A 27,194-nucleotide genomic window follows, 5' to 3' on the forward strand; every position below is an offset into this window, starting at 1 on the left:
CCAAAATAAGGAAATTAACTCAGGAGAAAGTTGTTCCAAACCCAGGACCTTCTCAACACTTATAGAATCAAGATCCTTTTGAGTTTGGCAGGGGAAATGAGGAAATCTAAAAGCAAAGTCTCTTCCACTGTGAGAGAGGCAAGGAAAAGATTGTTTAATTATTTCATAGACATAGGTGCAGTCAGCAGATATTTTAGATAGGTCATTTAATTTAGCAGTTTAAAAATTAATTTTTGATCATCTGAAGTGTTTTTTGAAATCAAGTTAGATGCCTTGTATATAGAGAGAATGGGGAAAAAGAGTTTTTCATTTTGATTCGGAATGCAAGTAATCTACATGACCTGGCCCCAGATACACAATAGCAAGTTCTACTATGGTGAATTAGAAACTGCTGTTTGAACTAAAAGACTATTGAAGTCAATGGTAGTATTGGCAATTCAGAGTTCATGAACTTTAGTGACTATAAGGGGGTGTGACCTTTTCAGAGATGAGAGCTGGGAATTTAGCTTTGCAATTCTTTTTTGGCATTTCTGTCGGAAACAGGTAAACAAGTTGGAAACAGGTAAACAACAAGGAACAGGAGATGAAATGTATTAAGTAAATGGAAATACCAATGTGCCAAACCCTAAAACGCTAGACAAAACTGACAGTCAGAAGAAACTAAGCAATAGCTAGAAACCTTAAATTGAAAATAAACTAACAGACTTGAATTTCAGTTTTTCCTTTGTAAATATTGGGAAATGGGATCCTGACAACTAGGGATGCACCGATACCACTTTTTTGGAAAACGAGTACGAGTACTTGCATTTCAGTACTCGCCGATACCGAGTATTTGCCGATACCGAGTACTTAATAAAAACATGATTTAAATTTACAGGTAACAGCTTTAGTCATATAATTTAACAAAAAAAACCAAGAAACTCTCGTCTATCCACTGGGAGGTTAGGCTAATTAGCGACACGGGGCTAACACTGCTTGTCCAAATATCCGTGGTGAAACTAAACGCAGAGGAGGCTTGCAGTAGGCTGTGGATATGTTTTTTCACGGAGTCGTGTAGTTTAGGCAGCTCCGTGTCAGTCATGTAGCGGCGGCTTGGGACATCATATCTGGGCTCCAGAACATGGAGGAGACGCAGGAATCCCACATTTTCTACCTCCGAGAGTGGCTGGTCACTCAATGCAATGTACTCGATAATTGCCTGTGTTATTTTCACAGCACGTGGATTCTCTCTGAACATTTTCTCTCGTCTTGCAAGAGTTTGCTGCAGCGTGGGTTGTGTTGGTTTAGAAGCGTGGGTAAACTCTTTGTACTCGTTGTCGTGTTGGGATTTTAGGTGCTTGATTAAATTACTAGTGTTAAATGCGCTACCTTTTGAGCCTCCTCTGGACAATTTCGCTGAGCACAATTTGCAGTCCGCCTTTGTTTTGTCGTCTTCATTCACTTTGAAATAGTTCCACACGGCTGACATGTCTCGCCTCGCCTTCTCCCCGCTCTGAGCTGCAGCCAGGGGCTGGGGGCGGGCACTCGACGCCTGTGATTAACCCCTTACACGCCGCTCAAACATAGACATTTCTCAGACCGTGGTATCGGTCCCCGGTATCGGGGGACTTTTAACGAGTACGAGTACTTTAGAAAATGTGGTATCGAGGCCGATACCAGATACCCGTTTCGGTATCGGTGCATCCCTACTGACAACCAACATTTGTGTCTTGACTATGGAACTACAAAAATGGTGACATTCCAAAAAATGAAATATGGTGTTGCAGGAAAACAAAAATTTAATGAAAGAATAAAACTAAACAATCATACAGTTATTTGGTAAACCTAAAAAAACTAAAAATAAGAAGACCAGAATAACATTCTTAAGCTCAGATAAAATGAATAGTAGAATCATAAAAGAACGTTGCAAAAAAAAAAAAAAAACCTTTAGTTGCCTTCCAAATAGAACCAGCATATTCTACAAAGTTGAGACTGAGCACCACAAGCTCCTCTAGTTTGACCACAAGATGTTCGAGAAAAGTTTACTGTTTAGAAAGGAGTTTTTAAATTTCCACCTCAGAGAACGAGAAACAAGAATTGGTTTGTGTAACAGCAATTTGCAAAATCTGATATCAGATAAAATAGTTACAGCTAGCAAGGAGTCTAAAGCTAACAATGTAAGAAAGGGCAAAATGAAAATGTAATTAATATAGAATTGAGAATTGTTTTGAGCAAAATGAGAATTCTCTGGTGGAAAGTTGCAGTAGCAGGAAAAAATCAATCAGATTAAAATTTTAAATAAATTTACATTAAAAGATTAGTATGCTTGTCAATAGGAAAGGGGGCTCTGTCTAGCATCAGATTTAGTGCCCTTTTGGCATCATTACCACCCAGTATGCCACTATCACAGAAATTAAGCAAACAACTGGTGAGATTTTTAAAGAAGGAGGAGCATGTAACAAAACCGACCCAGATCATCACTGCTCCATTGTACATCTTTAATCTTTAATTTAGAGCAACACATTTTTCACAGTGAACAGAGGAAAATATGCCCCCAACTGTTATGATTCTGCCAAAAACCTTTTTTTCTGCCCTGTTTAAGTTTTGTTTCTGTGTCATTTAACATTTTGATTGCTTTTTGAGATTAGGAAATATTCCTGTTTCATTGTTTTTATAAATGATTGTCTATGAACATCTATCTATATATATAATTCACTAAGGCGACAGGGCAAGCAAGGTAACCATGGGATACGCAAGTAAGACAACCATGGGATACGCACGACATAGCCACGCCTGCAAAATCACAGAGACCCGCCCACCAACTCTAAGGCCATGGGATACGACGACAACTGACAGAGCCATGCCCACCAACTCTAAGAGCATGGGACGAGAACGCCTGCCCGCCTGACTGTTACCAGCATTCACCGCAATGCATTCACCACAATGTACTGGAGTGTAAAACCATTGCAGCTTTTAACTCACAAACTGCAACAACTCACCAAACACCGCCACCCTGTCTCTCAAGGCATTCACACTGCCGGAAGACAACCATGGGATACGCAAGAAATAGCCACGTCCGTCAACTCACAAAGCCCCGCCCACCAACTCTAACACCGCATCAGACGCTTTCAATATCTAAGAAGATATATAGATACTCATTATTCCCCGGCACGCATCCACCCACCTCTTAAGGCATTCACAGTGCCTGCTCATGTGCCCGGACGAAACAACTTACCAACTCGCTTTTGTCTCTGCTACAGTACACATGCACCACTGAGCCACGTTGACTTTTCATTATTCTTTTCGGTTTCAGCTGCATTTCTATATATACAGGTAATCTACCAAGTCATCCAACCATGGGATACGAACGACAGAGCATCGCCCAACAAATTGAACCGATACAGAGACATGCCCACCAACTCTAAGAGCATGGGACGAGAACGCCTTAAGCCCGCCCGCCCGCCTGCCTGCCTGACTGTTACCAGCATTCACCGCAATGTACTGGAGTGTAAAACCATCACAACTGCTAACTTACAAACTGCAACAATTCACCAAACACCGCATCAGACGCTTTCTATATCTAAGAAGATATATAGATACTCATTATTCCCCGGCACGCATCCACCCACGCTCTCAAGGCATTTACAGTGCCTGCTCATGTGCCCGGACGCAACAACTCACTACACACAAATTTCGCTTAATTTGACTCAACACGAGAAACCTCACCCGGCCCGGACACGGAGAGGATTGACAGATTGATAGCTCTTTCTCGATTCTGTGTGTGGTGGTGCATGGCCATTCTTAGTTGGTGGAGCGATTTGTCTGGTTAATTCTGAAAACGAACGGGACTCCCTACTGCTAAATAGTTACGTGACCCCCGAGCGGTCGGCGTCCAACTTCTTAGAGGGACAAGTGGCTTTCAGCCATGTGAGATTGAGCATTAACAGGTCTGTGATGCCCTTCGATGTTCGGTACTGCATGCGCGCTACACTGAATGGATCAATGTGTGTTTACCCGGCGCCGACAGGTGTGGGTAAGCCGTTGAACCCCATTCGTGATGGAGACCGGGGCTTGCAATTGTTCCCTATGAACGAGGAATTCCCAGTAAGTGCGGGTCATACGCTCGCACTGATTACTTCCCTGCCCTTTGTACACACACCCCCTCGCTACTACCATGGTCGGGTGACTTGGTGGATTATATATAGAAAAGCAGCCGGAACCGCAAAGAACAATGAATGGTGAGTGGGCTGGGACGGAGGGGGCGGAATGGACGTGCTTCTCCTCTCCCCCTGTTCCGCCCTCTGCGCTCGAGCGCCTTCCAGCCCCGTCCCTCGCTCTGGAAGGTGGAGGCGCGATGGTGGTCCTTCAGTTTTCAGTCACGGACAATTGTATGTTGGTTCGTAGCGTGCATTGTTGCAATGTTACTTTTCTTGGTGGTTTATTAAATTATGGATTTTTCAAATGTTCATTTTTTTCCCTGTGCTTAAAACTCATTAAAAGAGCGACGTGATTATGCGGCTGGCTTTTATGTTAATAATTGTTATAGCTTGTTTTAACTGTCAAACCACTTTGAATACAGTAGCCGTAGCTGTTTGCTAGACAACTTCCCTGGAAGTTGTGGCATGTGACATCATTGCTGTGATGCTTCAAAAGTCAGTCCTGCATACTCATTGACATAAGGAATTGATGTTGTTTTTTTTCCCATGTTTTTCACTCTTCTTATTGATTTACAGTTCAGGAATTATAGCTAGAACTTTGACTATGATTTTCACTAGCATTTTGGTTTTGGTTTCTGATTTTTGTCCCATTTTGCCAGCTTTTTTTCTTTTTTCTTTTGTAATAAGTAAACTTGAGTTTAACAAAGCAGGTGAGCTTTGCCTATACTGCAACTTGGCTGAGTTGCAAGCTTTTCATTCTGGAAATAAAAAGATTACATCTATCTTATATTTTTATCCATAACATAAAAAATATATTTTTTTCTCTGTTTTTTTCCATAGTAGAATACAAGCAAATGTGACTCCTCAACAAAGCAGTGTGTATATGGTGATGACAGAGAATATTCAACATGCAAGAGTGCCATTGTCCTGTGTTCTAGACCCTCATGTTCCGTTATGAGAAGAGAAATAGGTAAGAGAGAATGTGAGTTTTTCTTTTTTGTGTTATGTTTTTGCATGGTCATTGGTGGTTTGAATTAAAGTAACAGTATACACAAGGCCTACTCAGCTCAAGAACCAGCCTGCAACCACTCTCTTGTCTCTCTGCAGTACCCCAAAACAACCAAAGGTATGCATTTTGTGAAATACAAAAAAAAATTGTTAAAGAAAAAAAACAAGCAACAGACTCCAAAACTGTTTCCAACAATTCTCAACCCCAAAAGTAAGTAGAAGCCAGATGAAAATCCCAGTAAGAGTATAGAAGATTAGTGGAATCAAATGTGGCACTTGGCAGCTGATATTGATGTGTGTCATGTAACCTGAAGGAAGCGATCGTAAATTTCAGCCACAACTTCAACTTGAATAATTTTATTAATAGGCTCAATGAAATTGCTGTGAACTGTAGTCTAAGATAGATGAGGAGATCATCAGAGTAAGAAGGTGCCTTTTTTAATTAAGTTTTCTGTTGCAGCATGTACCTTAGGTAAATCGGCAAAGGAGTCATATTTTCACATATTTTCAGTTTAACAGGAAAAATGTAAAAACGGATGAAACTCAGAGTCACAGGCTTTTTTAATGACAGGGAGCATAACTTTCCTCCACTGTACCAATGTACGACTGAAGTCCAGGAAAAACTGAGTTTTTTTTATCATGTTATCAGATCACCTGTGACATACATCTAGCATGAAACTGAACAACTAACCTTTTTTAGTGGAGGATAGGAAGAAATGGCAAAACCTACACAGCACTCTACAGTAACCTGTTATCTGTATCACTGTTCAAATTGTACCCTGCATATCCAATCTTAAAGATCTCTTTCAGCACTCTATTCCCTCTTTTACTTCAGCCTAGTTTACCTCTAATAGATGGCTTCATAAGAGCATCCTCAAGTGCTCTTAAGGGGCCACAGCTAGACAAGGAGCAGGCAATCCAGCTGTCAGCCATGCTAGTAGAAGTTCAGACAGAGGCATTAAGTTTAAGCTTTTACTTGTATTTATTTGCATCAAAACAAATAGTAGCAAATATAAACACTAGAAAAAATTATACAACCTGGGCAAGTTCATGCAGTCTTTATATCGGCAAGATGTTTTAGGTGGTCCAGTTCTGTAGCTACTGATTTGCATATCCTTAATTGAAAATGAAAAGAAAAAGCTTTCTTGCTGAAGGGAGAGCTCAATGAAAATGCACAGCAGCTAGCATGTAGAAAAGTCCATTTAAGTATTCATTGTAGCTAAGAGAAAGGCTCCTCTCAAATTGTTTCTTTTATCTCATGTAGCAACTAACAGGAACTCTTTACAAAAGTGTGAGAAAAGCAGCAACCGAATTAACACTCCATTTCTTTGCAACAAGAAAGCAACTGAACTGAGAAAACTCTGAAAAAAAGTCTAATAAAAGATAGTCATGCTCCCTTCTTGCCTCAGATAAACACACATGCACGTAAAACACCTGCCTTCTCTGTTAGCAGTGAGCTTATGGCTTCTCAAAACACACAGAATGTTACTGAATCATTATCACAAGCTCAAGGATATTTGTTCCATTGGAATCAAAAGCTGCTTGAAGCTGCAGACAGAGCTATACAAAACCTTTGAAGGTCTTGCCTAACTTTGTGAACGAACTCTGAATCCTGTCTTACCGTTCAGCTTTCTCAAAATACAATGCACTTCTGTTCACCATGACAAGACTTTCAGCCCAAGGTCTATTACGTATTGTCAATTGGAAAGATTAAAGTATGTCCCATACAGTAAGACTGTTCAAAAGTGATACTGTGAACATAATGAGTCTCTTTCAGAATAAGCTTGTAGTACAAGAACCACTAAAAATGAATGGTAGGAGGCCTAAGATCTAGCCTGTATACTCATGAAGTACCCACATAATCTCATGCAATGTTGAGGAGACTCTGAAACCACATTTGCCATATTTGTGTGAGAGAAGAAATTAGATCTTTGTTCATCTTGGTATACTGTTTAAACCCCAGATTACTTACATCTGTAAACCTTATTCTCCTGATCAACAAAGTTCATTATGGAGTATATTCATTAGTTAGTTGGCACAGAATATGTTGCAGAGCATGTGTCCCTATTTAATTTTGCATCCTCCTCTTTAATGGCAACCACTTACGCTTGTAAAGGTGATCTGTCTAGTTGTATTCATAATAGGGGTGTGTTTGAGAAGGTTTCTCAATGAAACCCAGTATGAGACAATGCTATTGCAAGATTCTGGTAACAGATGCTGCAGCTTATTTGACAAATAACAAGCCAAAAAGTGTGTTTTCTACCCCGTGAGTCTTTTCTTAGGACTGTTACGTAGCTTATTTTCCATAATATTTTAAGAAGCTGGGTTAGATCAAAGTAGTGAGTAATGGGGTTTGCCTAGAAGAGGGAAAAATGAAGCTTGAGGTCTAGCCAGTTAATAATCACTACAAAGTGCTGTGCAATGTCAACAGAAAATGGTATTGTATGATGAAGAGTTTGTGGGGTTCAGTTTCACTTCAATTAGCAGTAAAATTTCAGCTTCTTATAAATCTTTCCCTTTCCTTACTTATTGCATTTATGTCAACCCCTGGCCCAAATTCACCCGTAAATATGCCCAACTGGAAAACAGGTCTCCATATCTTGGCCTCAGAGAGACCACTTGTACTGATACAGAACAGATCCACAGCTTTTTCCTTTTGAGACATTTCCTGTATGTGTAACCCAAAATACCTTTAATGATGTGTTACAGACAAGTTTTGCCAAAAATGCAAACATATTTTAAAATAGAACATGCTTGCTTCCAATATCAAAGTTTAGTGTGCTCCAAGTAATGTGACTTGACTTTGGCATATATCTGCCTTACTGTTGAACTTTTGAGAAATGCTTTGTTGATATATTAAAATTTCTCTAGACTTTTTCTTCTGTAGTTAGTTTTTTTTTATATACTGCTCTCAATTTCCATCACTTTAAAGGGATAACTTCTAGGCTTGTAATTATATAATTACTGTGAGTAAAGCACAGGACAGAGATAAAGAGTTGGGGTTGGCAACCTGTATACTTGAAATTGTGCAAAGAAGAAAAACAAACAGTCTTAACAAGCAAGAGCTCAGACAGAATTGATAACAATGAGAAAGATGGCTGATTATATGGTCAGATGAGAGGAAGGGGTGGGTACAGAGGAGCCAACACTGGAAGTGAAATCAAGGGTGGAAAGGTCAGTCAACTGGTCTGCAGAGGGAAAAGAGAGAAATCATTAGAGGACAGCGCCAAACCCTGGTTCGTGGGTAATCTCAGTTAATGGAGCATTTAAGCTGTCTCCAATGTGCATGTGTGTGACATTACATACATTTACATTTTTTTGTTTAGCAGATGCTTTTATCCAAAGTGACTTACAAAAGAGTTCAACATAATTGAGTAAAATCAGTCTGGGGACTGTTTGGGAATAAGTGTTACAGGACAAGGGTGCTAAATTGAAATTATCCTGACACTTTCCCCTCCTCACTCAAACTCCAAGTTTAAGTGCACACTTCTTATCATATAACATTAAATTCATATATACACACAGATGGTGAGTTTTGAAATATTGTAGCTTGTACCTCGCAGTAGGTACTTCAACAACAATTTTTGTGACATTTAGTAAGAGTTGCTGAATGCTAAGCTGTGGTATTCCTACAGTCTGCAATTATTGTGCGATATGCTTTTCAGATCTGAGTTACCCTTATATGGAAGATAATATTTGTGAAATATGTTGTGATTTGACTTTGTGTGATATGTTTTTATTTACTAGCAATTAAGCTCTGACCCAAAGCTTCTGTGTGTGTTGCTGGAGAATAAGTTAAATGCTAAGTTAAATACTAAAAATGACAAATTCCTAATGCAAGAAATTGTATATGGCAAATAAAGTGAATTATCATTAAATTTTTTAACAGGTGCTGGCATGTTTATTTTACTACTTACATGACAAGCAACTTAATGTTCAAGCATACTGTTCTGTCCAGGATTTTCTGTGAGGGCAGCCTTGTTTGCCAGCTCACTCCTAAGATCTCACAGTTGCGCACTCATCTATGAACTTCCTGTCAAACTGTTAAATCTTCAGCAAGAACAGAACTAGCAGTCTTAATTTTGTTTCTAAAATAAATTCATTTGCATAAAAAATCGGTTCCTGAATGCTTTAAATTAGTTGAGGAAAACTGAGCAACATTGTTCAGTTTGAGGTAGGAAAGAATAATGTTTTTTAGAGAAAAAATAATATGTTTATAAAGATAAGGGACTTGTGATTTGTCAAACTATGCACACTCGCTTTAAGCAATGAGCAAGAAGCCCAGTGATAAAAAGAAATATTCAGCAGATCAGAGCGAGTAAATTAACCACAAGAGACATGCCTGCTTTGAGCTAAAAAGAGGCATTTTTGTCTTCATTTTGTCCGACTCCTACTTACGTTTTTCTCACTGCAGTGACAGTAACCCACAGCAATTTTTGAGTAATTATTCTTTAGTTAGTTCCTCAAAATGTTAAATCAGGAAGTTTCTGATAAGCACTATACCAAACCTTTGGATGTGAAAGGGTAGTTGAAGGCTGATGCCAGGCTGTTACTGAGGGAAGATTTAAAAGTTCAACAGTTTGATAAGGATACTAAACACAGAAAAAACATGAAACGGTGCTAGAAGGTAGCTTTTTTTTCTTTTTTTTAAAGGGATTTACAGTAATGATTTGATGTGATAAGTGAAATGTGGATCTTGACTAAACTGTTGGTGCTTTTGATTACAAAGTTACTGCTTTTTATTCACTTTCTGTTGCTGACAGAAATTCTTTCACATGGTAAAACAGTACAATTGGAATTTTATATGGGCAGGTCCCATAAAGGAGCTGATACACTGACTAAAGAAATACTTCTAAAAACATTTGATTATGAGTTGAATGTTAAGGCATTGGATTACTTTTATTTTTATGGGAGGGTCCAATAGTCCTAACAAGTTATTTCTGTAACCTTAAAAATATATGGATATAAAAAAATATTTATTACCTTAAAATGTGTTTGAGATAGCTGAAATCTATGTACTCTCTCAATCCTTCCCTCCATTGGTATCTGCTGAAAATTCTTCTTTACACTGTCTTGCTAATTAGATTTTCTTTAAAAACTGGGATGAGAAGGGGTAGCTTTTATACAGCTCTTCATTTTCTCACATTTGCTTAAGTTTGTGATTTTTCCTTTCTTTGTAAAAAAAAAAATCTGTGCTATTATTATTACACAGTTGAGTTGAGGTGTTTGTGCTGCACAGACTCTTAATATTTTTTGCAAGAGTTTTGAAATGATCAGAAGTGACTTCAAATACTCTAATGTATAAACTGTATGCTAAAATCTATGAATAGTAAGATTCCTTTCTTAGACTGATTTTTAGTAAACTACTAAACCAGCATGTCATGTTCTGTCCTATTTCCATTTATGCTGTTAGACACATATGCATGAATATTATGAAAATAACTTTTATAAGCAAATTTGCAAAGTAACGCATTCTGACAGTTAACAGCTTGGAATCATGCATCAGTTTTAAGCTGTAACATTCTAAAAAAAAAAAAACTACCACTAATTTACAATACTGTTATCTGAAAAGTAAATAAGATCATTTAATAGGAAAGAACTATTGTAAACTTGTAAAACATACAATGCAGAATCTAAAGTAAATAGAGGAAGCACATTTTTCCACAAGCGTAGATTAAAAGGTGAAATTGTGTTGCTTAAGAAATGGGAAACAGAAAAGGTTACCTTGTACCCTGCTGGATTGAGGTTGACCACAAGTATAAGAGCCGCTCTTGAACAGTTTCCAGTTGCATGCTTTGCTACTTTGTCAGCACAACCTTTATCCCCTGAGTGTACCCAACCTGTACAGACTGCAGGGAAGAAAAATGAGACTTGTACTGTATGAGTGTTTGCCTATTGACAAATCCTGCAGCAGCACCCATAAACTTAATCAGTCATGGGATTTGTACCCCCCACTGGTGTCTCTCCGCATCAACAATTACACATAAGGCTGTTCCTTTCCCAGTTGAAGTCAACTGTTCGCTGAACCATTTTACTGGTAATCTGGGCCATATAAACCATCCCCAAACCTCTAACCTGGCACCCTGAGCTGGTCACTTTACATCCATGTCCTTCATTAAACAATTTTCCTTTTGTGCAAGATCCATGGTTTATTTTTTAATACTCAATTATTTATTAGTTGGCACATTTCAAATTTTCTATTTTTTTTCTTTTTTTTGTCAGATTTTTACAACAGTGACAATTTATTATTTTTATCTTTCTCTTGAGCTAAAATGCGATTCATAGTAGGAAATGAAACATTTAGACAGAATGTATGGCTTCCTTGATACAGAATCTGTTTGACCTTTATTGTTGATTCAGCTATAGCATGCATAACACATCTTAAACACTTAGATTAAAATCAGACAGCAAAGTGCTACATGTTGTATTTATGAAGACTTGGCTAAGTACACATAAAGAGTATCAAAAGTATAGCTAAGCAGACCTGGAGAAGCTTGATATCTGCAGCATACTAGCATATTGATGTTACTGCTCTCCACATGTCTTTATTTGTCAATAAGCATTTTTAGTCAGTCATAGATAGATAAATAGATACTTTATTATTCTTTATTTATCTTTATTATACTTATTATACTTTATTATACTTATATATTTAATCTTTATTATTCACAACTAACCCTTTTAATCCTGATTAGGATCTGGGGTGGGGGTGGGGGGAATGGGTCTGCTGGAGCCTATCCCAGCTAGCATAGGGTGCAAGGCAGTAACAATCCCTGAACAGGGTGCCAGTGCATTGCAGGGTGAACACACACACACACACACATACACACACACACCAACCACACACTAGGGCCAATTTAGTGTTGCCAGTTCACCTAATCTGCATGTCTTTGGATAATTGAAGGAAACCAGAGCACCCGGAGGAAACCCATGGAGGCACAGGGAGAACATGCAACTTCACACAGGGAGGAACTGGGACGTGAACGCTGAGCCTTACTGCGAGGCAGCAGCGATACTGCCATGCCACTGTGCTGCCCAATAAGAATTTATACTTTTACTTTTTTTCTTCTTGTCACTCTAGAACCCCAGATACTTGTCTCTCACAGGCATGAATGCTTTCCTACTGGAGTTTTTCCTTAATCCTATCACACCACTAACTCACTAAAACCTGTAAAGTGTACCCTTGTACTCCTCTCATTGAAGCCATTGGGGCGGTCTGCTGGGGCCCCGACCATGGAAGGACCAGGGAAGAGAGTATTTTCAAGACCGTTTCTCTCCTAGACCAGCGGAGGGCAGTGCATGGAAGTTCAACCCTGCTGGGGCCTGTGACCACCACCAGAGGGCGCCTGGATGCTTACAGGGCACTATTTGGCAGCACTTCTGCCACACCCCAGAAGTGCTGATGGAATAAGCTCGTTGGGCACCTGGACTCCTTCCGGGTGCCCCATAACAGGAACCAGTCACCACCACTCAATGGCCTGAATTGGAAGGAAGTGGATGAAGCTCATGAAGGAGGAGTGGAGGTGGAAGGACTGACTAGAGAAAGAAGGAACTGTGCTTTACCTTGTGCTGTGGAGTGCAAATATAAATAAACCGTGTGCTGTGTGGCAATTAGTGTCCTCCCTGTCTGTGTCGAGGTTAGGGCAGCTGTACGCACCCTTAGGCATCATACCATGTATAAAATTGTGTAGGAAATGTATGATGTAGACTTGTTGTAACAAAATAGTCGGATTTCACTACAGGATAGCCTGCTGGTGTTTCACAAATTAAATGTTAATCATTGATCTGTCCATTCACTGTAAAACTGTAGGAAGTCCAAGCCTATCCTAATGTTATTGGACTCAAGGCAGGAAACAAATCTTGACAGGGCAGCAGTTATTTGCAGAGAACTCTCATTCATTTAGGTGCGATGTAGTTTTACAAATAAACCTAACTAATTAGTTTTTAGGGAATCAGAAGAAAAACTGTATTACTTAGAGGAAACACCTTTTTAAATAAGAGTCTCCAGGTAATCCAATTGATCTCATAAGCTTGTCTCCGTTTTGTTGTATATTAGAGGTGGGGGGGGGGGGGGGTTTTGGGGGAGAATGCCACCTACAAGGATGCTGAAGTAGTTTTGTCCATCCAGATATCATCTTCTGATCAAGATGATGTCAGTGCAGATGTCAAACTTGGTTAATCAAGTGCGGCATGTGATGGACAGCAAATACTAAATTTTATGTTTCTTGTGTTACCATCTGCAAGGAATATTATTTCATAAATCAGTCACTAATTGATGAACTGTAAGATGATTTCATTTATGTCTAACAATTTTCAGATAAATATTTTGTTTTCTTCCTCATGTTCTCATGTACAAAGACTATTATCTCAGGAAGCAGTCATTGATAGACATATACTGTTTTCATTTCTATTTAATTATTTTCAGAGAAGGCTATTTCAGTTGGCTGATTTGTTGCAGTCCGCATTAGAGTGAGCTCTATTTGGTGTGCTCTAGCAGAGTGATACCTGACGGCTATGACATGCCTTCACAATCACAGGTGAAGACAGAAGAGATGCATCCTTTTATTTATAGTGTGTGGTTTACTCTACATTGAAGTATTCCTTGCAGCATAGTTCAAAAATATTGTATGTAAAATATGTTTCTAATATTACAAAAGCTTAGTAAGTCAAAATAAAGCAGCGTGATGTCATAGTAATGAGGGGCTCCTCTTGGCTCCAGGAGATGTAGTTTAATTTCTCTCCAAGTCATTATGTGTTTCTGAAGTGTTTATGGTGGCTTTCTCCAGATAGTAGCTTAGTTGATGACTCTAAATAGGCTCATTATGAACCTGGATGTGTGCGACAGACAATATGTGTTGTGTTGCACTGGCATTCTGTCCATTATTGGCTTCTGTCGTGTACCTTATGCTGCCGATATACACTCCCTGACACCTTTTAATAGAACAAATGGACCTGATGTGATGGGTGGATAGTAGTGCAGTGATCAGGGCAACTACTGTACCTTATATATGTGACTGTGTGGGTTCAAGAGCCAGCTTAGTCACTCCCTGTATAAAGTTTATATGTTCTCATGTTTGTGATGGTTTTTCTCTCTCATCTCAAAGACATGCATGTTGGGTTGATTGCCAACACTAAATTAACACTGCATGAGTGAATGTGGGTGTGTGTATGTTCCCCGTGAGAAACTGGAGTCCTGTTTGGTGTTAGTTTTTGCCTGTCATCTTACAGTCTTATGGAATTAGTAGGAATTTTTAAATTATTGAATGGATGGATGTAAGAACTACATTTTTAAAAGGTTTAAGTTGTTTTGACCTAAGTGAAATTATTCAGGGCCTATGATGTGTGCTTTGCCAAAGAAAGTACCTCAACTGCCATGAAAATGTACAAATGTGTGCAGAGAAAATAGTAAAACAAGCAGCAAATAGGAAAGGCCTTAAGCATAAGGCTTTATTGCTTTTTAACTAAACCAAAAGCAGAGAGGATGTCAAAATCCACAGTAGCAATGGGCACTAAGTTCCCATTTCTCATGCCTTTTCATACATTTGTCCTCATACCTGGATTTCTGTAACTTTATAATTTCCATAAGCAGTGAATAACTGCTTAAAGGTATTGCCATGTTAAGTTCTTCTGAGCAGAAAGTGGCTCGTGGTGCCCAAGTCAAAGTAGAAATAAACCACCAGAAGCTTCCTTGCTAAATGCTTAATTTCTAAGGATGCTTTGCTAATAGATTAATTGTTAATCTTTTTCAGTCCGTGCCCTCCTTAGCTGAAATGATTGACACTGAAAATAGAGTGACTAAGTCAAGCTTATTGTACTAGGGTGTTGTACCGTGTTAGCCATTATGACTGTAGAGAAAAGCCAAGCAAAATGACACCTTTTGTTGGCTAACTAAAAAGATTACAATATCCAAGCTTTTCAGGCAACTCAGGACCCTTCTTCAGGCAAGATATAATCAAGCTTAGAAAATGTAGTGCTTAGCTGAGTCAACTATGGACTTATCACCCGTATCACACACCCAGACACCTTAAATCAAGCATTTGTAAAGAGGTGATTTGTCTGAACAAAATTCGGTTAGAAAATGATGTCATACTTTGATATTTTAGGCTGTGCACCTCATAATACTTTTTACATTGCCTGTCTTAGTGTCATCTTACATGTTGATATTTAGATACTGTCATGTCTTCATGTGGTATCATAAATGCCTATATCCTTTGTAAATAAAAATATGTATTTTAAAATTATTTTCTTGAATTATAAATGTTTCTCATTTTGCCTATCAATTTTAAAATAGTCTATGGTAGACCAGATTGTTGGATTGCATATTTTTTATAATCGGTTACTGTAAACTCCTGTGTAGATTTCAGTAGCTATACAGTACAGTGTATATGGTGGTGTCCAACAAAGACTGTATAGTATTTGGTACATTTCTCTTAAAATTGTATCTCTATTTACATTTTGTTAGTTATTGCCATGTCTCAGATGTTAGTGGTAAAATTTTTCTGCTTGTCAGCATTATTAATTTTTTTCTCCCTTTTCTAGCTGATTTCTGAAATAACACTTCTTTAAATAATGTGTCTTTTTTGTGATTAAAGGTGGTTTTACACCTAGGTTGTTTTCATTGATTGTTTCAAACTCTTCAGCGATTGCCTGTTGTTCTGTTTGTTTAGATAGATGCGAACATTCTAATCACACATTACTGCGGATCAAAACAACTGGACCAAGAAACTTTTGAAATGGTGGACTTAAAACTGTGCCCAGCAAGCCCCCAGAGAGGTTAATTTGAAGTAGTGTAAATGTATTCCAAGATGGGCTTGATCAGTGATAAGTACAATATGAGAAAGAGCAAGAATATGGGATGCACGTGTCACTTTCATCTCGTACAACTGGGTGTAGGGCAGTGAGACAGAGCATGAGCACATGGACAAATTTATCTTCATTCAAGTGTACGAGAGATGCACATCTCGCTCTTTCTTATGCCACCTCAAGCCATAATAATTGAGAAAGAGCAGGAGCATGTGAGGCTTTTAATTTTGTGTGCCACTGTATTCTTTTCCTTGTTTTTGTACTGCTACCTGTTTGCATAAATTTGAATTTATGTAAGTTTAATTTTTAGAAGTTCTACCATATATGCATGATGAGCCAATTAGCCGAAAACTTAAGTGTGGTTAAAACACAGTTCATATTTTTAACGTGTTTATAAATATCAGTCAAACAGATATAAACCAGTAACCCCGCGATTCTCGAAAGAATCGCAAATCCAAGAATGGCAATCACTTTCTGTTCCCTCTGATATTTGGAGGGATGAAATATCATGGAGGGTGTGTGTGTCCACTTCAATCCACAGCAGTGCCACTCACAGTATGGTAGCAACGTTGACGTACGATTCTGCTAGTCATGAGGCGTGTTTCAGAAGCGCGTTGTAGGCACCTTCGTGTATTGTTTTTATCCATGCAGTCTCGCTTTTGGCAGCGTTGGTAGTGTGCATATATACTGTACAACCTGGCATGCACGCTGTACCTCAGGCTTAGTTTACAGGTCATAGCCATACGGGCTCGTTTTTGTTTTTCTAATCGTTGAGCTCTTTCTTTTTGGAGCTGTGACTCCTTTGCCTCTGCTGTTGCAGAAGCGCGTTGTGGGCACCATCGTTCATTGTGTCTATCCATACGGGCTCGTTTTTGTATTTCTGTTAGTTGAGCTCTTTCATTGTGGAGCCGTGACTTCTTTGCGTCTGGTGTTTTTGAACCGCGTTGTAGGAGCCTCTGCGTATTGTTTTTATTTATGCGGTCTCGTCTTTGTTGTTCCGTGGCTGTGTCGTTAGGTAGACGTCGTTCACTGTTAGCAATCATACTTCAACTTACTTTTAATACTGAATTACTGTCATGTGATCCAAATATGCCACACTGACTGCTGGCACAGTGGATTAGAGCAAGTGTAGTTTACAGGTTGTGTTGTTTGGGCGCCACCTACTGACTCTGGGAAGCCACTGGGTTTGTACACGCTGTACCTCAGGCTTAGTTTACAGGTCGTAGCCATACGGGCTCGTTTTTGTATTACTAATCGTTGAGCTCTTTCTTTTTGGAGCCGTGACTCCTTTGCCCCTGCTGTTGCAGAAGCGCGTTGTTAGCGCCTTCGTTCATTGTGTCTATCCATATGGGCTCATTTTTGTATTTCTGTTAGTTGAGCTCTTTCATTGTGGAGCTGTGACTTCTTTGTGTCTGGTGTTTTTGAAGCGCGTTTGCAGGAGCCTCCATTTATTGTTTTTATCTATGCGGTCTCGTCTTTGTTGTTCTGTGGCTGTGTTGTTAGGTAGACGTTGTTTACTGTTAGGAATCATAATTCAACTTACTTTTAATACTGAATTACCGTCATGTGATCCAAATATGCCACACTGACTGCTGGCACAGTGGATTAGAGCAAGTTTAGTTTACAGGTTGTGTTGTTTGGGCGCCACCTACTGACTCTGGGAAGCCGCTGGGTTTGACTCTGGGGCGCCGAGGCGCTGTGCACATGCGCCTCGGTGCGTCCTCCGTCCGTGCATAAATTAAACTGTCGTTTAGTAATATAGATACTGTTAGGTGAGTTGGTTTCTTTTTATTTGTGGCATGCTTGGTTGGAAAGTTGCCTTACTTTCTTATGATTCAGTTACTTCAGATGGTTTCAAGATTCTGTAATAAGCTGACCGCATGATCGAGGCTTGGCTTTGCTTTACTTATTAGCAGACTTACTCTGCATCTGTATAATCCTCCTAGGGATAATGGATGGACAATTACTGAATATGTTCATATATTGTACTTTTCTAAATAAATTGGTGTTTAGTGCTATTGTAGTTGAAGTTTTATATTATGATTAGGTGGCTATATGTATTTCTTTGCCTCTTTTTTTCTTTTTCTGCTTCTTACTTTCTTTGAGGCCTTTTGTGAATTTCCCCTTGGGATTAATAAAGTATCTATCTATCTATCTATCTATCTATCTATCTATCTATCTATCTATCTATCTATCTATCTATCTATCTATCTATCTATCTATCTATCTATCTGTCTATCTATCTATCTATCTATCTGTCTGTCTGTCTGTCTGTCTGTCTGTCTGTCTGTCTGTCTGTCTGTCTGTCTGTCTGTCTGGGCATCACAAGTAGACTTAGCACCACTGTGTTTTCATAGTCTTTAATTGCTTTCCAATTCATAATCCCTACCACACACTGTACTATTAAAACTACTAATACTGGGCAAGGCTTCCTTTTACTTACTAACTAACTGAGGAAACATTCTTTAAACATTCTGATCCATGTTGAGATGATTGCATCACATAATTTCTGCAGATTTGTCAGCTGTACTTTCATGCTATGAATCTCCTGTTCTGCCACATCAAAAAGGCATGGTCAGCAACAATACTGAAATATACCATGGCATGATTGATTGGTATTAACGGGCCCAGAGTATGCTAAGAAAACATTCCCAACACCATTATACCATCTGGCCTGGACTGTTAGATAGATAGATAGATAGATAGATAGATAGATAGATAGATAGATAGATAGATAGATAGATAGATAGATAGATAGATAGATAGATAGATAGATAGATAGATAGATAGATAGATAGATAGATAGATAGATAGATAGATACTTTATTAATCCCAATGGGAAATTCACATTCTTCAGCAGCAGCATACTGATACAATAAATAATATTAAATTAAAGAATGATAATAATGCAGGTGAAAAACAGACAATAACTATGTATAATGTTAAATGTTAACGTTTACCCCCCCGGATGGAATTAAAGAGTCGCATAGTTTGGGGGAGGAACGATCTCCTCAATCTGTCAGTGGAGCAGGACAGTGACAGCAGTCTGTCGCTGAAGCTGCTCTTCTGTCTGGAGATGATACTATTAAGTGGATGCAGTGGATTCTCCATAATTGATGGGAGCCTGCTGAGCGCCCTTCGCTCTGCCACAGATGTTAAACTGTCTAGCTCCATGCCAACAATAGAGCTTGCCTTCCTCACCAGTTTGTCCAGACGTGAGGCGTCTTTCCTCTTAATGCTGCCTCCCCAGCACACCACTGCGTAGAAGAGGGCGCTTGCCACAACTGTCTGATAGAACATCTGCAGCATCTTATTGCAGATGTTGAAGGATGCCAGCCTTCTAAGGTAGTATAACCGGCTCTGTCCTTTCTTGCACAGCGCATCAGTATTGGCAGTCCAGTCTAATTTATCATCCAGCTGCACTCCCAGATATTTATAGGTCTGCACCATCTGCACACAGTCACCTTTGATGATCACTGGGTCTATGAGGGGTCTGGGCCTCCTAAAATCCACCACCAGCTCTTTGGTTTTGCTGGTGTTCAGGTGTAGGTGGTTTGAGTCGCACCATTTAACAAAGTCATTGATTAGGTCCCTATACTCCTCCTCCAGCCCATTCCTGATGCAGCCCACGATAGCAGTGTCATCAGCGAACTTTTGCACATGGCAGGACTCAGAGTTGTATTGGAAGTCCGATGTATATAGGCTGAACAGGACCGGAGAAAGTACAGTCCCCTGTGGCGCTCCTGTGTTGCTGACCACAATGTCAGACGTGCAGTTCCCAAGACGCACATACTGAGGTCTGTCTTTAAGATAGTCCACGATCCATGCCACTAGGTATGAATCTAATCCCATCTCTGTCAGCTTGTCCCTAAGGAGCAGAGGTTGGATTGTGTTGAAGGCGCTAGAGAAGTCTAGAAACATAATTCTTACAGCACCACTGCCTCTGTCAAAGTGAGAGAGGGATCGGTGTAGCATATAGATGATGGCATCCTCTGCTCCCACCTTCTCCTGATATGCAAACTGCAGAGGGTCAAGGGCGTGTTGAACCTGTGGCCTAAGGTGGTGAAGCAGCAGCCTCTCCATGGTCTTCATCACATGTGATGTCAGAGCAACAGGCCGAAAGTCATTCAGCTCACTAGGACGTGATACCTTTGGGACTGGGGTGATACAAGATGTTTTCCAAAGCCTCGGGACTCTCCCCTGTTCCAGGCTCAGGTTGAAGATGCGCTGTAGAGGACCCCCCAGCTCCGATGCACAGACCTTCAGCAGTCGTGACGATACTCCATCTGGACCTGCTGCTTTGCTGGCACGAAGTCTCCTCAGCTCTCTGCTCACTTGCGCTGTTGTAATTATGGGTGGGGATGTCTTTCCTATGCTGGTATCAGAAGAAGGATGTGTGGAGGGTGCAATACTCTGAGGTGAGTGTGAGAGTGGGTTAGGGTGATCAAACCTGTTAAAGAAGTTGTTCATTTGGTTTGCTCTCTTCACATCTCTCTCAATGGTGATACCCCGCTTCGAGCTGCAGCCAGTGATTATTTTCATCCCATCCCACACTTCCTTCATGCTGTTATTCTGCAACTTCTGCTCCGGCTTTCTCCTGTACTGCTCCTTCGCCGCCCTGAGCTGGACTCTGAGTTCCTTCTGCACGCACTTGAGCTCATGCTGATCACCGTCTTTAAAAGCCTTGACACAAGGCTAGTTGGGTGCATGGATTCATGCTGTTGGAGTAGAATTCTGATCCAGAATCAAGATTCATCAGACCAGGCCACCTTTTTCCAGTCTTAAGCTATAGGTGGTGAGCCTATACCCAATGCAGCCTTAGCTTTCTGTTATTGTCTGAAAGGACAGGAAACTGATGTGGTCTCCAGCTATTGTAATGCATTCGCCTCAAGGTTTAAAGTGTTGTACATTTTAAGATGCTTTTCTGCTCCCTACAGTTATTGGAGTTACTATAGAATTTCTGTCTGCTTGAACCATTTTTATCTGGCCATTCTCCACTGACCTCTCTCATCAACAAGGAGTTTACATCTGCAGAACTGGCACTCAGTGGCTGTTTTTTGTTTCTTGCACCATTCCAAGTAAACTGTAGACTGTTGTGCATGAAACTCCATTTTGCTGCTGCGCTGTGATTGGCTGATTAGAAAATGAATACGTTGGTGTACTGGTGTTCCTAATATATATATATATATATATATACATATATATACTGTATATATATACACACACTAGGGGGTTGCCCCCTGCTCGCTTTGCTTACCAGCCACTTCACGTCTTTGCCACTTGTGTTGTGAAGAGGGGGGGTGGAACGCACCCCAAGGAGACCCAGTCGCTCCTCCAAAACCCCCTCTTAAATGGCGAAACAGTACAATGGGAAACAAATACAGTTTTTCTTTACCTCCTCTTTACTGGATCAGCTGCTGGTTTGCTGCTGCCGTGCCACGTGATCTGCATCTCGCACGGCGCTTTGAACATTTAAAAGCCTGTACAGCAGCTGTCTTTGTCATCTACTCTTTGTCTTTTATTTCCGGCCCCGGGCATGGTTAAATGTCTTGGCACAATGTCTCGTCTTGCAGGACGTGAGTTCTTGATATTTTAGTTTATAATTTAAAAATGGAATATGAATCTGAAAATCTAACAACATCACATTAAAGTTTGATATATTTTGAAAAGAATGATACCAAATATATATATGTAGGTTTTAAAATAAGCCCAATTTAAAGTGTGACAAAAAAGTGACATAAAAACGTCACATAAAATTGTTGCACAAAATCGTTGCACTTTTGGGTTTAGGATTTTATATATATATATAATATATATAATATATTTATATTGGGAAAAGTCGTGGGATCAACCAGCAGTTTGCCAATTTTTTCTGAACATTAAACCTGGGTCACTGGCCACAATTAAGCATTCCACTGACTATAGGCCTTTTATACAAGATACACAATGGGAGGAATTTTTGGGAGAAGTTTAATTTACTACTGTGCAATAACTGGCTTATATTTAATAGTGGAAAAAATGTTCTATTCATAACCTTCAAAAGTTAAACTGTGCACTTTTTGTCACATATGTGTACACATAGGCATCCTATATTAGCAGTAAGAGCAGAATTGTTTTCTTTTAAGTAACTTTCCTAGCATCTTAATATTTCTCTAAATTGTAAAATTAGGTTTACAAAAAAGTAAGATGAAAAATTAATAACGTTTTGATGACAGTTTAGCAGAAGTCTAAAATATGCGTGTTTTCCTTTTAAAGTGAAATTCTCTGTTGTTTATTGAAATGGCTTTGTTTATATGGTGCCAAGCCTTGTGTTTAGTTACAATAGTTGTGTTTCTGAGCACAGAACTGATAAATACAGTTGATGTGAACATGACTGAAAATAATAAAACAGAAAATTGTGTAGCTTTATCGTACATCCTATTTTCACTCCAAATGCATCCATATTAGACAGTATAGCCTTGGTTTATAGTGTAACTCCCCTCCAGTGCAAATGTAGAAACAATGGCTTCTATTATGAAAACAGTTGACAACAAGATGCAGTTTTTTTTTTTTTTTTTTAGATTTAATTCTGTGTTTAGTGAAATGAAAATATTGTGTAAGCTTACTCATCAGTCGGTCATGCGTCGCAGTGTCATTTCATTTCTCATCAAAAGTGGTTTTTTTTTTGGCATCAAGCAAACATTTTCTAATCTGATTGCTCTATTTTTGAAAAGGGGAACAAATAATCTTTGCTTTATTGGCACTGAAGTGTAGTAGGTTCTCACACTCTGCGTATGCATATGTGTATTCATCACAGTCCATTGTTTATTGCCCATATAATATGTATAGATATATCGCCGGGTAGGGTTGCCAAAAGAACAAATCATTCTGTAGCAAGTAATATCAAAATGTCTAAAATGTAATGGTACTAACTTTTCTTACAGTATCAGTACCACAGTGACTGCAATTAAACATATTACTTCAGAAGGTACAATAATAATAGCATTATAAAAGTGTGAGTAAAAACTGCATGTAAAAATGACTCACAGTGCTATAGCTCCGCATTAACACATTTTGAAAAGAAAAACAGAGGGAATGTCTGGGACTCCTTTGTGTTCAAGGTGGCAGAATTTCAGTACATGATTGCCAGAATCATGCACATAATTTTTTTAAGTGCAAAACACCTATTATGGAGTTAGTTAAGAAACAGATTCTAGCTTCTGTGCTTTGACAGTGCATGATGTCACCAATTAGATGTGAGTTATAACTGTTTTGTAGGTGCTGAGATTAATTCACTTTTTAATATCATGTCCTACAATGACTTTGCATTCATTTGCTGATTGTTCATCAACAGATATCTGTCCTGAGTATCCATCCATTTTCAGAATGGTGTTGCTTTCCTGGATAGAGGAACGTGGAAGGAGGGAAAGTACAACACAGCAATGCTAGCAACAGTTGTAGCAAGTAAGAATCAAGGCAGGTTTGAAATAAATCTGCTAATTGGCTTGTCTGCACTGGTGATGAAATGAGCTCTCCATTTGTTAATACCAAAATAAAATTTATTTAGTGTTTTGACACTTCAAAGCACAAAGTATGTCTTTCTAGTATTAAGACACATACAACGTTAAGAGAAGTGCATTGTAGAGATGCACAGTTATAGAAATAAGGAGAAAATGGCATACTGAATACGAATCTGCAAATGCTAAATTTATATCAGTCTTTTGTCATTTGAAGGCAAACTAATGTTCATTAGGAGCGCATGCTGATACAGCGCATTACCACACCCACCACATGACAAACCAACTCCTAAAGTTCATTAGCATAACCAGGGTTTCCTGGTCCTTGAAAATATATAGCCCAAGGACAGATTAAAAATAGAGTAGTTGCCAAAAAATAGCCCAGTACCTGACACAGATGGTTTGAAAACTGCACACCAACAGCTGTTTTCACAAGAGTTCTTGAATAATGAATTAATGTAAAATTAATGTAAAACTGACAAGTCTGATTTCACACAGGAAACATTGAAGTTGGGACAATCTAAGAAAGGGACAGATTTGAAGCAGTTAAAGCAACTGGAGTTTGTAACATTTGAAAATTGAATCAACACAACTCATTTGTTAAATATTACACTTTAGTAATTCTCAAATTCAACTGTACAGATATTATAATGTTTCAATTTTTTAAATGTATCCATCCATCCATCCATTTTCCAACCCGCTGAATCCGAACACAGGGTCACAGGGATCTGCTGGAGCCAATCCCAGCGAACACAGGGCGCAAGGCAGGGAACCAATCCCGGGCATGGCGCCAACCCACTGCAGGACACACATGCACACCCACACACCAAACACACACTAGAGCCAATTAAGAATCGCCAATCAATCAAACCTGCATGTCTTTGGACTGTGGGAGGAAACCCACGCAGACACGGGGAGGACATGCAAACTCCACGCAGGGAGGACCCAGGAAGTGAACCCGGGTCTCCTAACTGTGAGGCAGCAGCGCTACTACTGCGCCACCAAAATTTATTTTAAACAGTATTTTTCATTTACAGGTTAGAAAATATCAGAAAATAAAATTAGAATGTACACATAAGAAGGCAAATCAGTTTGTCCATGATGATATAATTCTTTATAAGAGGTGCCCCTACGATAATAATGCCCCCCAACACTCCCTTGCTATGCTCAGAGAATTCCCATGTCTCTCACATATTGAATTCAAGTTCTTCATTGTGTTTTTTATTTATGAATACCAGTTCTTGTTTACCTAAATGGAAACTGGATTGATATACCATTATTTAAAATTCCTGTTACTATTACTCTTTATAATAATGGAGTTTCTTATAATTAAAAATGGATTTATGTTTTTGTTGTGGTATTAACTATGCATTGAATATCATGAAATTCCTTTTGGTATCAAATACAGATTTTGGTATCGAGTGATGTGGCATCCACACATCTAATGACGTAGCTCTTTAATGTAATAATAATTTTTAAAAACTAGCTTAGCTTTGAAGCATAATATTTAATTTGGTAATGTTTAATTACAAATTAATTGTGTAGCTAGGTCAACAATAGTGATTCGCCTTCATCACAGTGTGTAGCTCACTGTCTAATTCAAATATAATAATAATAATAATAATACATTTAATTTAATTAGCACCTTTCCCATGCCCAAGGTGCTTTAAAGATTATATATAATATAAAGATTACTTTGCTTCTGACAGACTTCTGACTATTCCTTACTATTATTTACTATTATTTACATGTTACATATCTTTTTTCTTTAAAATGTTTCCACATGGTATAAAATCTGTGCACATTTTATCAAATGACATAATTTAATATTTTAAATGTTTTCTTGATTGTTTTGATTTATTCAAATAAAAATTAAAAGCCAGATTAAGTCACTGCTGCTGCTATGTCAGTGCAATTAGCAAGAGAAAATATTCAATGAGCAAACCCCATCCAAAATTACAGACCATAATTGCTGAAAGAAAGGAAACTTCAGACTTGGTTAAAAATAAAAAGAGCAGTCACAGTTCCGGGACATGTGCTATTGGTATAAAGCATATAAGCACATTACCATTGCTATAAACGAGCCCCAGTAGAGTTTCTTGGCACACATCTGTGGAACAAAGTAATAGATGAATACAACAAACATCTATGAGATAATTGAAATGTAGCATTGGCACCTCACAGCACCAGGATGCCAGCTCTGTGTGTGGAATCTGCATGGTATTTTCATGTAAGTTGTCTATAGGTTTAGAAGGTCATTGTTGCCACTTGTACAGCGCACACAATCTTTATTTTTTTAGACTTTGACTTTTTCCATCATTATATTCTAGTGAAACTGATGGTGTATGATGGACACAGAGGTGAAAATGGGATCAAATTTATCTGGTCATCTGTTGGATGTCTTTGCAAATCATTATTGTTTGCCTGACTGTAAGGGAAAAAAGAAACAATGAATGATATCTAAATCTTAAAAAAAAACAAGTTAATTTAAACGGCAACAGAATTTATAGCTTTACAGAATCACTAGCTGTGCTACCTGTCTAAGACAGGTTGAAATCTGAAAAGCTGATTTCTGTCTGTCTGGTGGGATACTCTGTTGAATGTATTCAGTGATAATGGTTGCAGTGGACCATGTATTGGAATGTATTTTGTAAAACATGTTATAATAAAATGCATTGCAGTTTTCAGTTCATCAGATGGCTCGTGACAAATATTAGCACTGCTTTTTCAAATCCCATACCAAACTGCATATAACAGAGATGGATGCACAGACACACACACACATAGGCACTTGTCCTTTTATTAAGTTGGATTATTGTCAAATGTAGAATACAGTGAAATTCTTACTTACATGTGCCAATCAACATGAAATATGTCATCACTCTCTGGTGCAATGATTAGCGAGTATTGCAACCTTACCTTGAAACCTGTGTCTGTATCTCTGAACATTAAACTGAATGTATGTGTGTGTATGTAGATAAATGCATAGGGTGTTAGAAAAGCAAAAATGTTTGCTTACTGTATAACTCCATTGTTAGGTACTCATTTGTTATTTGTAACATACTTTAAAAAGAAGCAATTACCAGATGTATATTGAACATGAACATTAACACTGACATTATCATCACATTACTTACACCTCAGCATGTACTTCTGCACTATTAAAAGAAAAGTATTTAACATTTAAAGTTGTTGCATTAGGAGTCTGCCTTGTTTTGTTGCATATGTGCAGTGCTTTTTATTGTTTTTTTGTTTTTGTCATTGCTTTTTTTGACGCTTCTTTCTTTTCCTTAGGCGTTTTCCCACAATTGCATCCAATAATCAACTTTATAATATAAAGATGCTTTTTTTGATATGCTTTTCTTTTTTCTGTTGTTTAAAACAGACTGGTGTTTACTGAAGAATTGTAAGACAATAAACTGTGAAGTCACTGAAGGGTTTCCTTTTTGACACCCTGTCTACATGGTGTAAAAAGTGAAAAATAGAATTAAACTGGCAAGGTCACGTGCAATTTTTAATATTTTCCTAAAAACCCACTCAAAGAATACAGGTACAGCCCTAAAGAAACCAGTAACCTGTCACTGTTTATAGAAATTTGATACATTTTTGTCATTTGGAATGGTGTCCACTGTGATGGCACTGTAAACTATACAGTAATCCCTCCTCCATCGTGGGGGTTGCGTTCCAGAGCCACCCGCGAAATAAGAAAATCCGCGAAGTAGAAACCATATGTTTATATGGTTATTTTTAT

At 38.7% G+C, this 27,194-nt stretch overlaps 1 protein-coding gene across 6 annotated transcripts in view; it reads left to right on the plus strand.

The window, feature by feature from the left end:
- Nucleotides 1-27,194, plus strand: part of LOC114649973 (arf-GAP with Rho-GAP domain, ANK repeat and PH domain-containing protein 1) — a 365,104-nt gene that overhangs the window by 57,138 nt on the left and 280,772 nt on the right. For 4 of the 6 annotated variants that reach the window (XM_051926526.1, XM_051926532.1, XM_051926531.1 and 1 more), the window contains exon 1: nucleotides 4,989-5,106. The exons of 1 other annotated variant lie outside the window; for it this stretch is intronic. The gene's annotated coding sequence lies outside the window, so the exon portion shown is untranslated. Of the gene's footprint in view, nucleotides 1-4,988; nucleotides 5,107-9,659; nucleotides 9,772-27,194 lie in introns of those variants that run through there. One more of the 6 variants, XM_051926527.1, reaches the window with a different exon arrangement.

Source organism: Erpetoichthys calabaricus, chromosome 4, assembly GCF_900747795.2.
Source record: "Erpetoichthys calabaricus chromosome 4, fErpCal1.3, whole genome shotgun sequence".
Classification (NCBI taxonomy): Eukaryota; Metazoa; Chordata; class Cladistia; order Polypteriformes; family Polypteridae; genus Erpetoichthys; species Erpetoichthys calabaricus.